The following is a 15,077-nucleotide window of genomic DNA, read 5'->3' as shown; positions in this document are numbered from 1 at the left end:
TTAGATTCCTCAAAGTAGCCTCTGTTTGCTTTTCAATGAGCTTCATGATGTAGTCACCTGAAATGGTTTCACTTCACAGGTGTGCCTTGTCAGGGTTCATTTGTTGGATTCCTTGCCTTCTTAATGGAGTTGGGGCCATCAGTTGTGTTGTGCAGAAGTCAGGATGGTCACAGCTGACAACCCAATTTGACAATTGTTAGAGTTCATATTATTGGCGAGAACCAATCAGCTGAGTAAAGAGAAACAACAGTCTAAGAAAAGAAACAACATTAAATGAGAAGGTGTGTCCAAACTTATGACCTGTAGTGTATTTAAAGGAAACAAAATGTGTTTTCCTTTTTTAACATTTATCACATTTTTGTGGGCTAATTCTGACCATGTGAACACAAGGAAAGCGGCGGGGCCAGACGGCATCACCGGCCGTCTGCTGCGCTGCTGTGCTGACCAGCTAGCAGCTGTGTTCACTTCCATCTTCAACGAGTCCCTGGCAAAGTCTGTGGTCCCCACATGCTTCAAAAGATCCACCGTCATCCCTGTGCCCAAAAATAGCAGACCCTCATCCCTGAACGATTACCGGCCAGTTGCACTAACCTCGGTAGTAATGAAGGTGTTCGAGAGGCTGCTGAAGAACATCATCTCCTCCTCCATCCCAGACACCACAGATCTGCTCCAGTTCGCCTACCGACCCAACAGATCCACAGAGGCCGCCATCGCCCACGTCCTGCACACCACCCTTAGCCACGTGGACAAGAAACAAGGTAACTATGTGAGAATGCTGTTTGTTGATTAAAGTAGAGACTATCTACTGGCCTTTGTCATTAATCAATATCAACATTAAAGTTATCGCTAAGTCACTTACATCTACAGGTTAGAAGCAGTACTCCCCTCAATAATTCACAATGATAAAACACAATTCATCAAAGGCAGACATTCTACTGATAACGTTAGAAAATTATTCAACCTCATTAGCCTGGCACAGCCTCACAAAACAAAAGCGATAGTAATGATAGATGCAGATGCAGAAAAAAAATCTTTGACAAAGTTAAACTGGTCCTTCTTTTTCATAGTTTTTTTTAAAAACTTTGGTTTTGGAAAGTCTTTTATTCATTGGATAACAGCTCTATATAACTTACCCAAGGCCACAGTTACCACCAACAGGTCATATCACAATGTTTCACCTGGAGAGAGGGACCAGACAAGGATGAACACGGTCACCCATATTATTTGCAATTTTCCACAGACATACTGGTCGTCGCAATACACGAGAATTAGAATATCAAAGGTATTTAAACCTCCCTATTGGAGCACAAAATTAATTTATATGATGGAAATGTATTACTGTGGCTACAGGAACCGACAAACTCAGTAGTTTGTAGTTGGATAGAATTAGAATAAATAGATTCTAAAAACGTTAAACTTTCAGAGCTTACAAACATATTACCATTTCAATTCCCAATTAAATCTTCTTGGGAGGGAAGGTTAGGATGGTTTTAAGGTAACTGGTTTTGTCCAACATAGGCTGGACCAGGGGTAGGGAACTCCAGGCCTCGAGAGCCGGTGTCCTGCAGGTTTTAGATGTGTCCTTGATCCAACACAGCTGATTTAAATGGGTAAACGACCTCCTCAACATGTTTCGAAGTTCTCCAGAGGCCTGGTAATGAACTAATCATTTTATTCAGGTGTGTTGACCCAGGGTGAGATCTAAAACCTGCAGGACACCGGCTCTCAAGGCCTGGAGTTCCCTATCCCTGGGCTGGATTGTGCAGTCTGCATGTATGGGGCCTGGCTCATTTTTGGTGCAGCATGTTTGGGGTTTAAAAGCCACGGAGATGCAGTGTTTGTGGGAATGGTGCTTGTTCTGTGTTGTAGCGTCCTAATGACACCCAGTTTGTGCTCCAGTGGATGATGATGATGATGGAGCACAAACTGTGTGTCATCAGGACACTACAACACTCTTTCAAGGATGAGGATGTACACATCCTGGACAGGGAGGAACGCTGTTTTGAGTGCGGAGTCAAGGAGGCCATTTACGTGAAAAGGGAAAGATAAATTTGAAAAAGGCGCCTATGTCTGAAAACGCTCCGCGTCCACACTATTGTTTTCATTCGTTTTCACAGAGTTGTTTATCCACATTGAAACGGCTGAACGCGCTTACGTCCCAGTACTGGGCATGCGTGACATGCATGCATTTCTGTCTGCCGTTTATTTACTTTCCAGCTCTTTGAAACGTTGCGGCAAAATGTCAAGGAAAAGCACCGAGTTTTTCAAATGGACTAACAATGAGGTGGACTTGTTGCTGCGAGTAACACAAAAGTACAAAGTTGCAAACGCGAGTGAGAATTAAAGAATTTGAAGAAAAGCTATCTGAAGCATATACAAACTGATATTAATATTTAATAGGGCTGTCAAACAAAACAACTGCTGTATAATGCCCTCCGCTATCTTAGTTTAATTGGTCACATGACTGCATCACATGACTAAAATGTGTCATCACTGTTTTCAAAAAGGCTCCGGGTTCGCTGTCCACACTGGGACTCAAAAACGGCGTTTTCAAATGTATCCACTTTGGAGAGCGTTTTCAAAACGCTGCGTTTTCCTTGACCAAAAACGGCGTCTCAGTGTGGACGGGAGGCCAAAACGGAGAGAAAACGATTACTGTGGACGTAGCCTGAGACTGAAGAAGTCACTTGGTTTTATTTTCTCTAACTCAAAGTATGCTGAAGTGAGCATGAATGAAGTTTCAAAGTATGGTGGGTTTGAAGAAGATTTAAAGCATTCTCCATTCATCTGAGTGGAAAAAAAATTATTATGAAATATTTTAAAAAGTTGCAAAAAAGAAACGTAATAGCACACTTTTCCAGAAACAACTGAACGTTTTGATATTAGAACGGTTTCTGTACCACAAAGTATGCAGAAGCAGCTTAAGTACAAAAAAATGCAAAACGATAACAACAACGTGAACACCTTATAAATAAAACTGAATCAAAATGAACTGAATTCAGTGTTTTCAGATTTTATTTCTTTGTCTGTTTCCTGCTGCATGCAGTTTCACGAGTATTACTTTGCTTTTCTTGATTTTAGCATTTTTGTAAAGTTTCAGACAAATCCTTCACAGTGCATTTTTGTGTCTGAACTACTTTTACTCTACCTTATACCTACAGTTTTGCTGTAGTTGTTATATATACTGTAAGGCAGTGGGTACATTATAGTGCTTGAATTCAAAGACCATAGACCTTTGCATGACCCAGCCCCCTCCCCTTTCCCCTCCTAATGTCATCTATGCCCTTTGACCCCAGCAGGGCTGCCAGACCATCAGAATTTTTCACTTGTGTTGTTCCAGAGTTTTCTAAGCAGCTGCTGTCCAGGCTTTGTGCTCTCAGCTGAAGACTATGCTGTTCATGTCTCAGCTCTTGTCAGATGTTGTACAACACTCAGCCACAGCTGGCAGAGCCATGCAGCCTGAGCAGAGAGCCTCACAATGATGATTTATTAGTTCAGAAGAAACACAAGGACACGATCACTGTTGGCTCACGTTTTCTTTTTGTCTTCTTGTCTGTCCTTCAGTTAATTTACTGCTGCTAGTGCAGTTCTAGGACAGCAGAGAGCTGCTAGCTTATGTTTTCATCACAGACAGGAAGGAAGGAGGAAATTGAACGAGGTGAGTTCTGAAGATTATGTGAATGGACAAAGTTATTTTATCAGCTAAAATGTAGAAAGGAGGAGCGAGTAGTTGCTGATATCTGATGAGGGATCCTCTGATAAAGTTTTTTTTAATTAAATATTTTTATACCAAACTTGAAACAGAGTAACACTACTGGATGTAGGAGAAGCTGAAGTCTAACTTTCCACTTGGTGTAAGCTTCCCATCACAGAAATGTTTTCAGTTTTCAGTGTTTTCACAGCAACCAGTTGTGTTCTTTGTTGTTTTTAAATCTAGCTTTCTGCACTTTCTTAACTTTGTGAGAGGTCTTTAATTATTAGTGATTCATGAGTCACTGGTAAGTTCAAAACATTCCGATGTGGAAAGTGTTAAAATGATGTGACTGCTCACAGCTGAGGAAAACCTACAATATTCTGCTGTCACCGTCACAGTTGGAGCTGTGCTGATGACATCTGACATGGAAAAAAACATTCATCAGCTCCAAGCTATTATATTCACCACTACTATAGAAAGATTAGTGTGAACGCTGATTAAGCATTCACAGTAATGAGATCCAAGTCTTTTTTGGCATCTTCAACACTGTTCAACTTAGAAAAACCGTTCAACCACCATTAGATTCTGTTTCTTTTGAACATGTGTGCATATATTTTCTCATTTATAAATGTTCTAATGTACTTCAGTGTTTAAATCCTCATTCAACCTACTTCTCTTTCAACTCTACCTCTCTATAGACACCATTTAAACTTTAAAACGAAGCCAAGTTTATAATCAATGTGCATGCTACGCACTGTTGACAGCTACAGTGAGAGAAGCAACTGGCAGTGTGGGAGAAATCAAAGGATTCATCTGAAAGCTGCTGCTGTGTCCACAGTTTTCAGTCTGCAGCCATTCTTTGACCCTCAAAATGTAGCACCGTTTCTCTTCTTTCCAGCGATGAATCTCTCAAAGCTAACAGATGTGAACAGATCCAATTGGAGGGAGTACCTTGTAACTGAAGCATAGATGCACAATGTATTCTCAATGAGGAGTTTGTCTTAGCAGCAGGAAAGACCCTAGTGTGTGTGAACACACAGGAGCAATTTACCAGGAGCAACACCAGTGGACTTGCTGGTTAAGATCTTGGATTTAGATGCAGTTTGAACCAAATTTACCAGGGATTTGCCGCAGAGTAACAGTACGTCACTATTTCCTGCAGTCCAACTGAAAGCTGTTGGCAGGTATTTTCAGTTGATGAATTTTTCTTTGGCAGACAGGTGGTTTAAATCTGGGCAGTTGTTGTCAGTTGATGATTTTCAGATTTGTCTTTTCTGACTGGATGATTAGAATTTCAACCATTTATCTGTCTGTAGTGAACTCCCCCACATTTCAGCTCATCTAATGTAATACCTCTTTTTTCAGTCTGTATAGTTGAAACATACGTATTTTAAAATAAAATCCAACACACACACACACACACACACACACACACACACACACACACACACACACACACACACACACACACACACACACACACAATATGAACATGCAAATATTTTGGTTTTGAGTTTGAGATTTGACATAATTAAAGACTTAAGTGATTTAAAGTATGTGAGCTTTCAATATTCTGACACTAAATTTACTTTTTTCAATAGTCAGCTTTTTCTAATGTACATTTTAACGATATCCGACTAGTTTCCAACTTTGAAACTTCAGTTTTCCTTGTGAACTTCAACTTTCAAGAGTTCTGCACTTTGATCTTCAGGTTAATGAGTCAGTGTATTTCCGCTGATTCAACAAGTTTCCCCCAAATTTGAAGATTACAGCTATTGAATTCAAATCATTCAGCTATTCAGACTACACTTTCTTCAGGAAATGAAGTGGCCTGCTTGATAGCCTAGACGATCTAGACTCTCAGGTAAGAGTCACTTTGATCCACAGTGCAAAATCTATGAAATGTTGTTGTTCACAGTTGCTACGCAACCCTAAATCGCTTGTGTGTGAAAGTGCTGTATTTAAAAGCTCTCTGTTCAATTCAAATTAGATAAAGAAACTTGACAGTGAAGTAGACAAACAGCAAAGAATAGGCCCAAAATAAGTAACTGAGGCCATCCCATAAAAAAATAAAAAATGCTAACCCCCAGCTGTTCTGTTTTCACACAACATCAAGTGTAATTTACTGCTGACGATGAAGTCTGCGTCAAAATCATTAAAATAAAGCACCTCAGTTATTATATTCCATACTGAGGGCACCAAACATATTTGTATTAAAGGTCACGGAAATCCTAAAACCAAAAATGTCACTGTTACAATGATGCAAGATGACTCAGAGATGATGGTTCATATACATCCTTAACTGGAATCAACACCAATAGATTTGATAGCTTAAAAAAAGGTTTCTTCAGATAACATCAACATTTGTTGCATATACAACACAGTGTTAGTTGGTCAGTGGTAAGCAGTCATATTACCAAACAGTTAGTTGGTGCTTACCTGCAGTCTATATGTGACAAACAGTGAATGCAGTGTAAGCTCCAGCCATCTGTTAAGCAGCTGTGGAACGATGTCTCCTCGTGTCTCTTTGTTGCTCCCTGGCACTCTGACTGTTCCCCTCGCAGAGGAAGAGATGAGCTGAGCTAAGTGGCGCAGAGATGCTTTATGGGTTTAAAAAAACCCCGTCTGAGGAGCTTAGCTCAGTGACAAATTACTAACATTAATCTTGTCATAGACACCCATAACTTTTACCTTTGCCATTGACAGTATTAGGAATGTAATGTTATAATACTAATTGCTATTTTCCAAGTGGGATTTTTAGTGTGTCTACATATGACATGATAAATACCTAACCTGCCAGTTTGGAATGAACATTCCAAACTGGAATCATTGTTTTGTCATTGTTTCTAGAATGACAAAACCAAGCACAAGCAAAAAACAAAAACAGTGCAGCCAGCATGTCCCAACTCAGCACGTTCCTCAGTCATTAGACAGCTGTTATTTTACAATGTGCATTGCAATTTTTACAGTAATCCAGATCGACTGAATTAAACTGATTCAGTCTGAATTAAATTGAAGTTAGTTGATTTTGACAAGAAGAGAAATGGTGCTACACTCTGCTAACAAAGTTACTACACTTTTATTGGAAATTTAAAGTGACCAAAACTAGACACATATGCTTTGTTAAAGATATTTCCAAATTTAAACTACAGACTTACAGGTTTTTATCAATTTGCTGTTTTTACCGTTCTCTAATCACAAGAGGACAGCATAAAAGGTAAAATTCAATTCACTTTTATTTATATGGTGCCAAATCATAAAAGTCTCCTCAATGCACTTTATCTTGTACAGCAGAAACTCTATGATAATGGAAAAAAGCCAACAACCAAATAGCCCTATGTGAGCAGCACTTGGTGACAGTGGGAGGGAAGAACTCTCTTTTAACAAGAAGAAACCTTCGGCAGAACCAGGTTTAAGTGAGGAGCAGTCATCTTTGAAAAAACACTTAATGACTACAGACATGAGGGCTATAGGTCTGTAATCACTAAAGCTGTCTATTCCAGTCTTTTTGGAGATGGGAATGATGGTGGATACCTTCAGACAGGTGGGAACAGTGGCATGAGTCAGGGAGAGGTTGAACAGCCTTTTTTTTTTTTTTTTTTTTTTTTTGCCTGTCCCGTTTGGCTCTTTTGCCATCAGAATTATTGTCTAAAGGCAAAGAAAGATGCCCAACGGATTTACTTTACCAAATTGACCATCCCAGCCTTGCCGTAATGGTCCATTTGATTCACCTTTTATTGTTTATTTTATTTCTTATTTTCACTTGCTAGATACGGGACAGACTTAAATGAGGAAAAAAAGGGAGAAAGAAAGAGGGAAAGAAAAACAGCTGAGAAGAGGGACGGGGATAAAGGGCAAAAAACAAAAACCAACAAAATAAGCAGACAAAAAATACATATATCGATCACCTGGATCACCTGTTGAGAAAGAAAAAAGAAAACAAGCAGAAGAAAAAGAGCAATAGAATAAACAATATCACGATGATATATGGGAATATGACAGTAAATACTAAATATTAAACATTATTGTGCAGCACGTAAGATCGACAGCGCACAGTGTGCTTTGAGGTAGGAGCCAAAAAGGGTGTAGTTTGTGTGTGTGAGCACCCGTGTGTACACCTGTGAGCATGAGCGCGCTTGTATTTAAAAGGTTCCTTCATGTAATGATCTGCTAGAGGGTGTGGGGGTCCACAGCCCCGTCCTCCAGGGCATGAAGCAGGTATGGAGGAGATCAAGACTCCAGACATCCAGAGGCCCTCAGAACACAAGAGACCAAGGAAGACCAACAGAGGGGCAGCCGTGCCACAATCCCAGAAAGAGCTGAGGAGAGCCCCAGATGAGGGGTCACTCGGCAGCCGCGGAGCAGAAGCCAGGGGGGGGGGGGTTGCAGTGACGTGCCCGTGAGCTCCGCCGGCAGCCAGCTGTGCCAGAGTGACCTAGAGGTTGAACAGCCTGGTGAGGATCCCTCACAAGGCCTTGGTTAAAGCCTGCACAGACAGCCCCTGGGATGCCCTTGGAGCCAGGATATCTTCTGGGGTTCACCACCCTCAGTCTCCTCCTGAACTCTTCCTGAAGGGAGAGGGGGAGGTTGGGGGAAAGGGCAGTAGAGGTAGGGTTGGTCTCAAACCGAGCAAAAAAGGTGCTGAGCTTCTCTACGAGTCTCTCACAGGGCTAACACATAGAGAAACAGTCCAAGGAGCTTGGAAAGAAAAGCGTCTGGACTTCTTTAAGTTGCTTGAAGATGTTTCACCTCTCTGTCCCAGCTAATATTTTATATTCTGCAACTATGTGATGGATAGTCTCTGGGGCGGTTGCTCAATCTAAGACTGTTGCTCATAGAGTGGTGTGAAAAAGTGTTCGCCTCCTTCCTGATTCCTTTTTTTTTTTTTTGTATGTTTGTAACACTTAAATGTTTCAGATCACAAGGGGGGGGGGATCCACACCTACATGTGCCTGTGTGAAAAACTGATTACCTCCTAAACCTAATAACTGGTTGTGCCACCCTTAGCAGCAACAACTGCAATCAAGGTTATAAACTAACAAAGGTTATAAAGCCATTTCTAAAGTTGTGGAACTCCAGAGAACCACTGTGAGGGACATTATCCATAAATGGCAAAATCATGGAACAGTGGTGAACCTTCCCAGGAGTGGCTGGCTGACCAAAATTATCCCAAGAGTGCAGCAAAAATGACCTGCATATGGCCTAATATCTATATCACGGTATAATTTGAAGCATGTGCGGTAACGATATATATCACAATATAAAATTTTCTTCTGTATAACGTATTTTAAACACTATAAGGTGCACTTAAAATCCTTTAATTTTCTCAAAAATCGACAGTGTGCGCAGAAATCTGTCAAAAATGTTTTGGTATGACTTTGGTAAGCTATGAAGCCGCACCGCTTGATGGATTGCCGGAGCATTACGGCTGCTGTAGTCAGGAGCCTCGCGGCGTAATCTGGGTCCAAAACTCCGTCTGCTTCAGGTCCCAGCGTCAAACAAACACTGCGGCATCACTGAGAGTTAAAAACTGTCTAAATTCTTTCATTTTTAATAAAATGATCAGCGTTGCTGCTTTACCAGGTGTGACAATTAAGTTTAACATCCAGGCATCAATGGAAACAGAATTTATTAAATTCAACGGAGTTAGAAGTTAGCAGGAAGTTAGCTCGCTAGCTTCCACCTAAACATGATATAGCATGTTCTGACTGAGAGATTTCTGAAAGAATTCAAACGTACAGCTCTGCTATCACTTCCAACATAAATGAAGACAGAAAACTAAACAGCAGTGACGTTTGTAGGGTTACTGAAGTTGGGCTAGCTGATATATAATGATGTCCTACGTGATTGCTAGCAAAACAGCTACGTTAGCATAACATTAGCACAGTGAAGCTGCAGGATGGACGCTAACTTTTTTCCACTCGATAAAAGTTAATGTGAGGGTTTCTGGTGGTTAGGGACAAATGCAATCGCATGGCAGGATGCTGTAAACGGACCAAACTTCAGTCAGGAGAACAACTGAGATAATCCATCCACAATACGAGGTTAGTCATTAATATACTGCAACAACATGGGAATAGAGCAGCTGTGAGAGAATTCAACATTAATGAATCAATGGTACGGACGCGGAGGAAGCGCAGTTTTTGGCTTTCCCCATATTCCAAAAGTGCTTTGTCTCTTCGCTATTACTGTTGCCAAGCATAATTTGCAGATGATATTGTTTGCAGCCGCTGCAATGCTTTCGACCAAAACAGCCGCCGCTTGATGACACCATTAACATGCGCTATCGCAGTAGAGCAGTATAGTCAAAATCTCTACTGTTGGCCAAATTTATATCGTTTCTACCGTATACCGTTTATACTGCCCACCCCTACCTGCATTGCAGAATTCTAAGACAAAACCCACTGCTGAGCAAAAGGAACATAAAAGCATGTCTCAGTTTTGCAAAAAACACAAGACAAGAGAGTGAAACACTAGACAGAACAGGACGATACAGACACAAGACAGTGCAATGGAAATGTGCAAAATACTGAGTATCGTGCAAAAAGTAACTTGGTGTCTGAAGGTGTGTGTGTGTGTGTGTGTGTGTGTGTGTGTGTTAGTCCAGTCACTGAGTGTTCAGGAGTCTGATGGCTTGGAGGAAGAAAATGTTCCGTAGTCTGGTAGTGAGGGTTCGGATGCTCCAGTACATCTTTCCAGAAGGAAGCAGGGTGAAGAGTGTGTGTGAGGGGTGTATGGGGTCCTCCACAATGCTGGTGGCTTTGCGGATGGAGTGAGTGCTATAAGTGTCCGTGATGGAGGGAAGAGAGGTCCCAAGGATCTTCTCAGCTGTTCTCACTATCCGTTGTAGGGTATTGCAATCCGATACGGTACAGTTACCATACCAGACAGTGATGCAGCTGCTCAGGACACTCTCGATAGTCCCTCTGAAGAAAGTGGTGAAAGTTGATGGAGGAAGATGGGCTTTTCTCAGCATCCGCAGGAAGACGCTGTTGGGCCTTCTTGGTTATGGAGCTGGCATTAAGGGACCAGGAGAGGTTCTCCGCCAGGTGGGCACCAAGGAATTTGGTGCTCTTGATGACCTCCACAGAGGATCCATTGATGTTAAGTGGGCAGTGATCTCTTTGTGCTCTCCTGAAATCAACAATCATCTCCTTTGTTTTGTCCACATTCAGAGACAGGTTGTTGATTCTACACCAGTCCGTTAGCTGTTGCACCTCCTCTCTGTATGCTGACTCGTCTTTCTTACTGATGAGATCCACCACAGTCGTGTCATCGGCAAACTTGATGATGTGGTTCGAACTGTGCATTGCTGCACGGTCATGAGTCAGCAGAGTGAACAGCAGTGGGCTGAGCACACAGCCCTGAGGGGCTCCAGTGCTCAGTGTGGTGGTGTTGGATGCTGCTGCCGATCCGGACTGTCTGAGGCCTCTCCGTCAGAAAGTCCAGGATCCAGTTGCAGAGGGAGTCTTTGAACAGCATTCGTACATATGTGTCCACAGATGGCGTCATCTGTTGACCGGTTGAGACGATAGGCAAACTGCATTGGGTCCAGTGTCATGACGAGCCTCTTCAAGCACTTCATCATGATGTGAGTGAGTGCAACGGGATGGTAGTCGTGGTGGTGGGACACTGGGGACTTCTTTGGCACAGGAACAATGGTGGTGGCCTTGAGGCACGCTGGGACAACAGCAGTGCTCAGGGAGAGATTGAAGTTGTCAGTAAGGACATCTGTCAGCTGGTGTGCACGGTCTCTGAGCACTCTTCCAGGAATGTTATCTGGACCCACTGCTTTGCGTGTGTTAACTCTGCAAAGACTTTTCCTCACATACGCAGAGGTCAGAAACAGAACCTGGTCGTTCTGAGAGGGGGGACGACTTCTTCACCAACACATCATTCTGAGCGTCAAACCGTGCATAGAAGTTGTTCAGCGCATCTGGTAGGGAGACATCATCATGGCAGGCAGGTGTTGCCTTCCTGTAGTTGGTGATGGCCTGGATGCCCTGCCACATGCGCTGCTGTCCTGGCAGTTTCTCTGGATTCTTCTGCCATGCATGTGCAGAAGAGGAGAAAAAAGAAAAAAAAAAAGAAAAAATGGAGAAACCAAAAAATAAACCTAAAGTTAAAGAGGTACCTAGACAGGGAATGTATGTAATAATGTAAATATCTACACAGATATCTACAAGTTATATATGCCATATAAAGGAACAGGTGCAATATAAGGTGCAATGTGATCAGTGGTACTGCACATGGTGTAAGAGGTAGGACTAGAGGTAGGAATGTTGGTTGCATTATATTAGAATAAGTACGGTTTATAAATACAGTGGAAATGTCCATAAATCTTAACAGCACAGTCCACCTTCAATCAGGGTGGAGGTAGATCCTGTTTGACAGCCTGTGGGTAGGAACTTTTATTGAGTCTGTTTGTCTTTGACCTGATCGACCTGTAGTGTTTACCCGAGGGAAGGGGGGGAAAAAGTGAGTGTCCAGGGTGCGAGGAGTCCTCGATGATAACACTGGCTTTCCGCGGAAGTCTTCCAGTATAAATGTCTCTGAGGGGGGGTTACATTTGCCAAAATCTGCGTTTTGTCTGGACACAAGACGTCGCACACCTTCATCATGCAGCTCTTCAGAAACTCTCCCTCGGTAAATGGCCGGGCTGATTTGGCTATCTCCTCTGCTACAATAAAACTTGCTTTCACAACAGCTTCACTTTGTGATTTTGCTCTGGTGAAAAAAGTCTGCTGAAATGTCAGATTCTTCTTTAGCTCTTCTACTTTCTGTAGTTTCTGCTCTGCATTTAGGTTTTTCAGCTTATCCTGATGTTTTGTCTCGTAGTGCCGTCTTAAATTAAATTCCTTAATTACAGCCACATTAGCTCCACTAATAAGACACACGGGTTTACCGGCAATGTCTGTAAACATATATTCAGCCTCCCACCGGTGCTGAAAGGCTCTGCTTTCAGAATCAACTTTTCTCTTCGCCATTGTGAGCGGCTAGCTTCGCAATAACAGAAGTTTGATTTGATTGACGCGGGAATGTTCCCAGCTAGCCTAGCGTTCGGCAAGGAGGCTGCAGCGCTGCATTTTGGGATCTGTAGTTTGTGTGTTATTAGCGCCTCATATCACCGGGCCATGCATAACAATAATAATAAATCTATATAAAATGATCTCGCGGGCCACATATAAATGTCCGCCGGGCCAGATGTGGCCCGCGGGCCTTGAGTTTGACACATGTGAATGCAGTACAACATGGGCCAGACAATATAATGGGGCACAGAAAGGAATAGGCAGGAATATAAGAGGAGTGAAACACCAGCTACTGGTAGAAAGAGCTGTCACCCAAGACTGCAAGACTAGGCTGACCAACATGTGCACTGCCTGGATTGATTACAAGAAGGCCTATGACTCAGTGCCCCACACCTAGGATGCCTAGATCTATACAAGATCAACAGGACCCTAAGAGCCTTCATCATGATGAGATAGCCTTTATTTGTCAGTTGCAGTTGCCCACAACCGAGATGACAGACCTTGCCAACCGTACATCTAATACACAAACATCACATTGGGGAGACAGGTCAGGCTAGGTAGCAAGGGAAAAAAAACATCGAAATGTGTAACACAAAAGGATAATCCAGGAATGCACAGATATCAACACACCATAACACAGTAAAACACAGACAAGCAACATGGGAGAATATTCCAGTGTGTACAACTGGATCTGGGACCGCTGCAATCTTCGATTGCGCCTCCAGCTGATCCGCTGTCCACATTGGATGGGAGGTAAGCAGGAACTCAATGGGGATGTGGCAGACAACACTAGAGGCCAAATTCAAGCCCAAGCCCAATAGCACAAGTCACCATCAAGTGCGGGATCTACCAAGGAGATGTGCTGTCCCCACTGCTGTTCTGCATAGGCCTGAACACAAAGCTAGGAAAGCTGCAACCACCAAGTACCTGCAGAGGGTCAGGCAAGTCCTGAGGAGTCAGCTGAACGGTAAGAACAAGATCCGGGCTATCAACACCTACGCCCTGCCTGTGATCAGGTACCCTGCCAGGATAATAAGCTGGCCAAAGGAGGAGATAGAAGCCACTGACATCAAGACAAGGAAGCTCCTGACCATCCATGAAGGGTTTCACCCCAAGTCCAGCACCCTGAGGCTGTATGCTAAGCAGAAGGAAGGAGACCGGGGACTGGTGAGTGTCACTACCACAGTCCAGGATGGGACAACAAACATCCACGAGTACATCAGGAAGATCGCCCCAACCAACAGCATGCTCAGTGAATACCTCAGGCAGCAGAAACCCAAGAAACAGGAGGAAGAGGAGGCACCATCATAGAAGGACAGGCCTCTGCATGGTATGTACCACTGGCAGATAAAGGAGGTGGCTGACATCCAGAAATCCTACCAGTGGCTGGACAAAGCTGGACTGAAAGACAGCACAGAGGCACTAATCATGTCAGCACAGGAACAAGCTCTGAGCACAAGATCCATAGAGGCTGAGCAGCCCGTTCTCACTCCTGGGGCGTATACCGACGTTTTGTCACGGCCCGTGGCGTTCCTGAGGAATGCGAAAGGTGACCTTCCGCGTTCTTATGGTCCGCGAAGGGTTATGGCTGAATTCCAGTGGAATGACGGTCCCGCGGTAATAGACGTTCCAGCCATGTGTTCCAGCCCTAAACCTAACCTTATCCCTAACCATAACCTTGGAACAAACTCCCAGAAAGCCTCAGATCAGCTGAAACACTCAGTTTATTTAAATCCAGGTTGAAGACTCACCTATTCTCAGCTGCACTTGAATAAAACACCAAATCCACACTTTTAAGCTTAAATTTCAAAACTTACATTTTAACTACTGATTTTATCTACTGTTTTGATTTTATTTACTTTTTAAAATCAATTTTAAATCATGCTTTTTATTTGTTTTTGTTTTTTAATGTTTTTGTAAAGCACTTTGAATCACCTTGTTGTTGAATTGTGCTATATAAATAAACTTGCCTTGCCTTGCCTTATTCCTAACCTTAACCGGCAGTTAAATGACGTAAAATAGTGTTTTCCAAAGCAATTTTAAGATAATGAACGAACATATGTAGATTGAGTCCAAACGGTTCTCATGTGTTCTCCTTTTTCTGATGTCGTCATTTAGGAACGTATTGGGTACCCGAAAGCGTAAAATGTTGACAATTTGTCACGTAGCGTAAAATATTACGCTTAGGGAGTGAGAACGTGTTGGGCTGGGGTCTATCACACCAGGCAAGACCCCAGGTGCAGGCTGTGTAAAGATGCCCCTGATACAATCCAGCACATAACAGCAGGGTGCAAGATGCTAGCAGGCGGGCATATATGGAACGCCATAACCAAGTGGCCGGCATAGTGTACAGG

General features: G+C 42.9%; 1 protein-coding gene across 3 annotated transcripts in view; it reads right to left on the bottom strand.

The window, feature by feature from the left end:
* Positions 1-15,077, bottom strand: part of LOC134628856 (centrosomal protein of 44 kDa-like) — a 73,749-nt gene that overhangs the window by 54,594 nt on the left and 4,078 nt on the right. Inside the window, exons 2-4 of one of the 3 annotated variants that reach the window (XM_063475641.1) lie at positions 1,134-1,178; positions 592-733; positions 58-173 (exon numbers count right to left, since the gene is read on the bottom strand). The gene's annotated coding sequence lies outside the window, so the exon portion shown is untranslated. The remainder of the gene's footprint in view (positions 1-57; positions 174-591; positions 734-1,133; positions 1,179-15,077) is intronic. The other 2 variants (XM_063475639.1, XM_063475640.1) reach the window with 2 other exon arrangements.

Source organism: Pelmatolapia mariae, linkage group LG6 (assembly GCF_036321145.2).
Source record: "Pelmatolapia mariae isolate MD_Pm_ZW linkage group LG6, Pm_UMD_F_2, whole genome shotgun sequence".
In the NCBI taxonomy this organism is placed as follows: Eukaryota; Metazoa; Chordata; class Actinopteri; order Cichliformes; family Cichlidae; genus Pelmatolapia; species Pelmatolapia mariae.
Note: the sequence above shows the minus strand (reverse complement) of the source record. Positions and strands in the feature narration are given on the sequence as shown.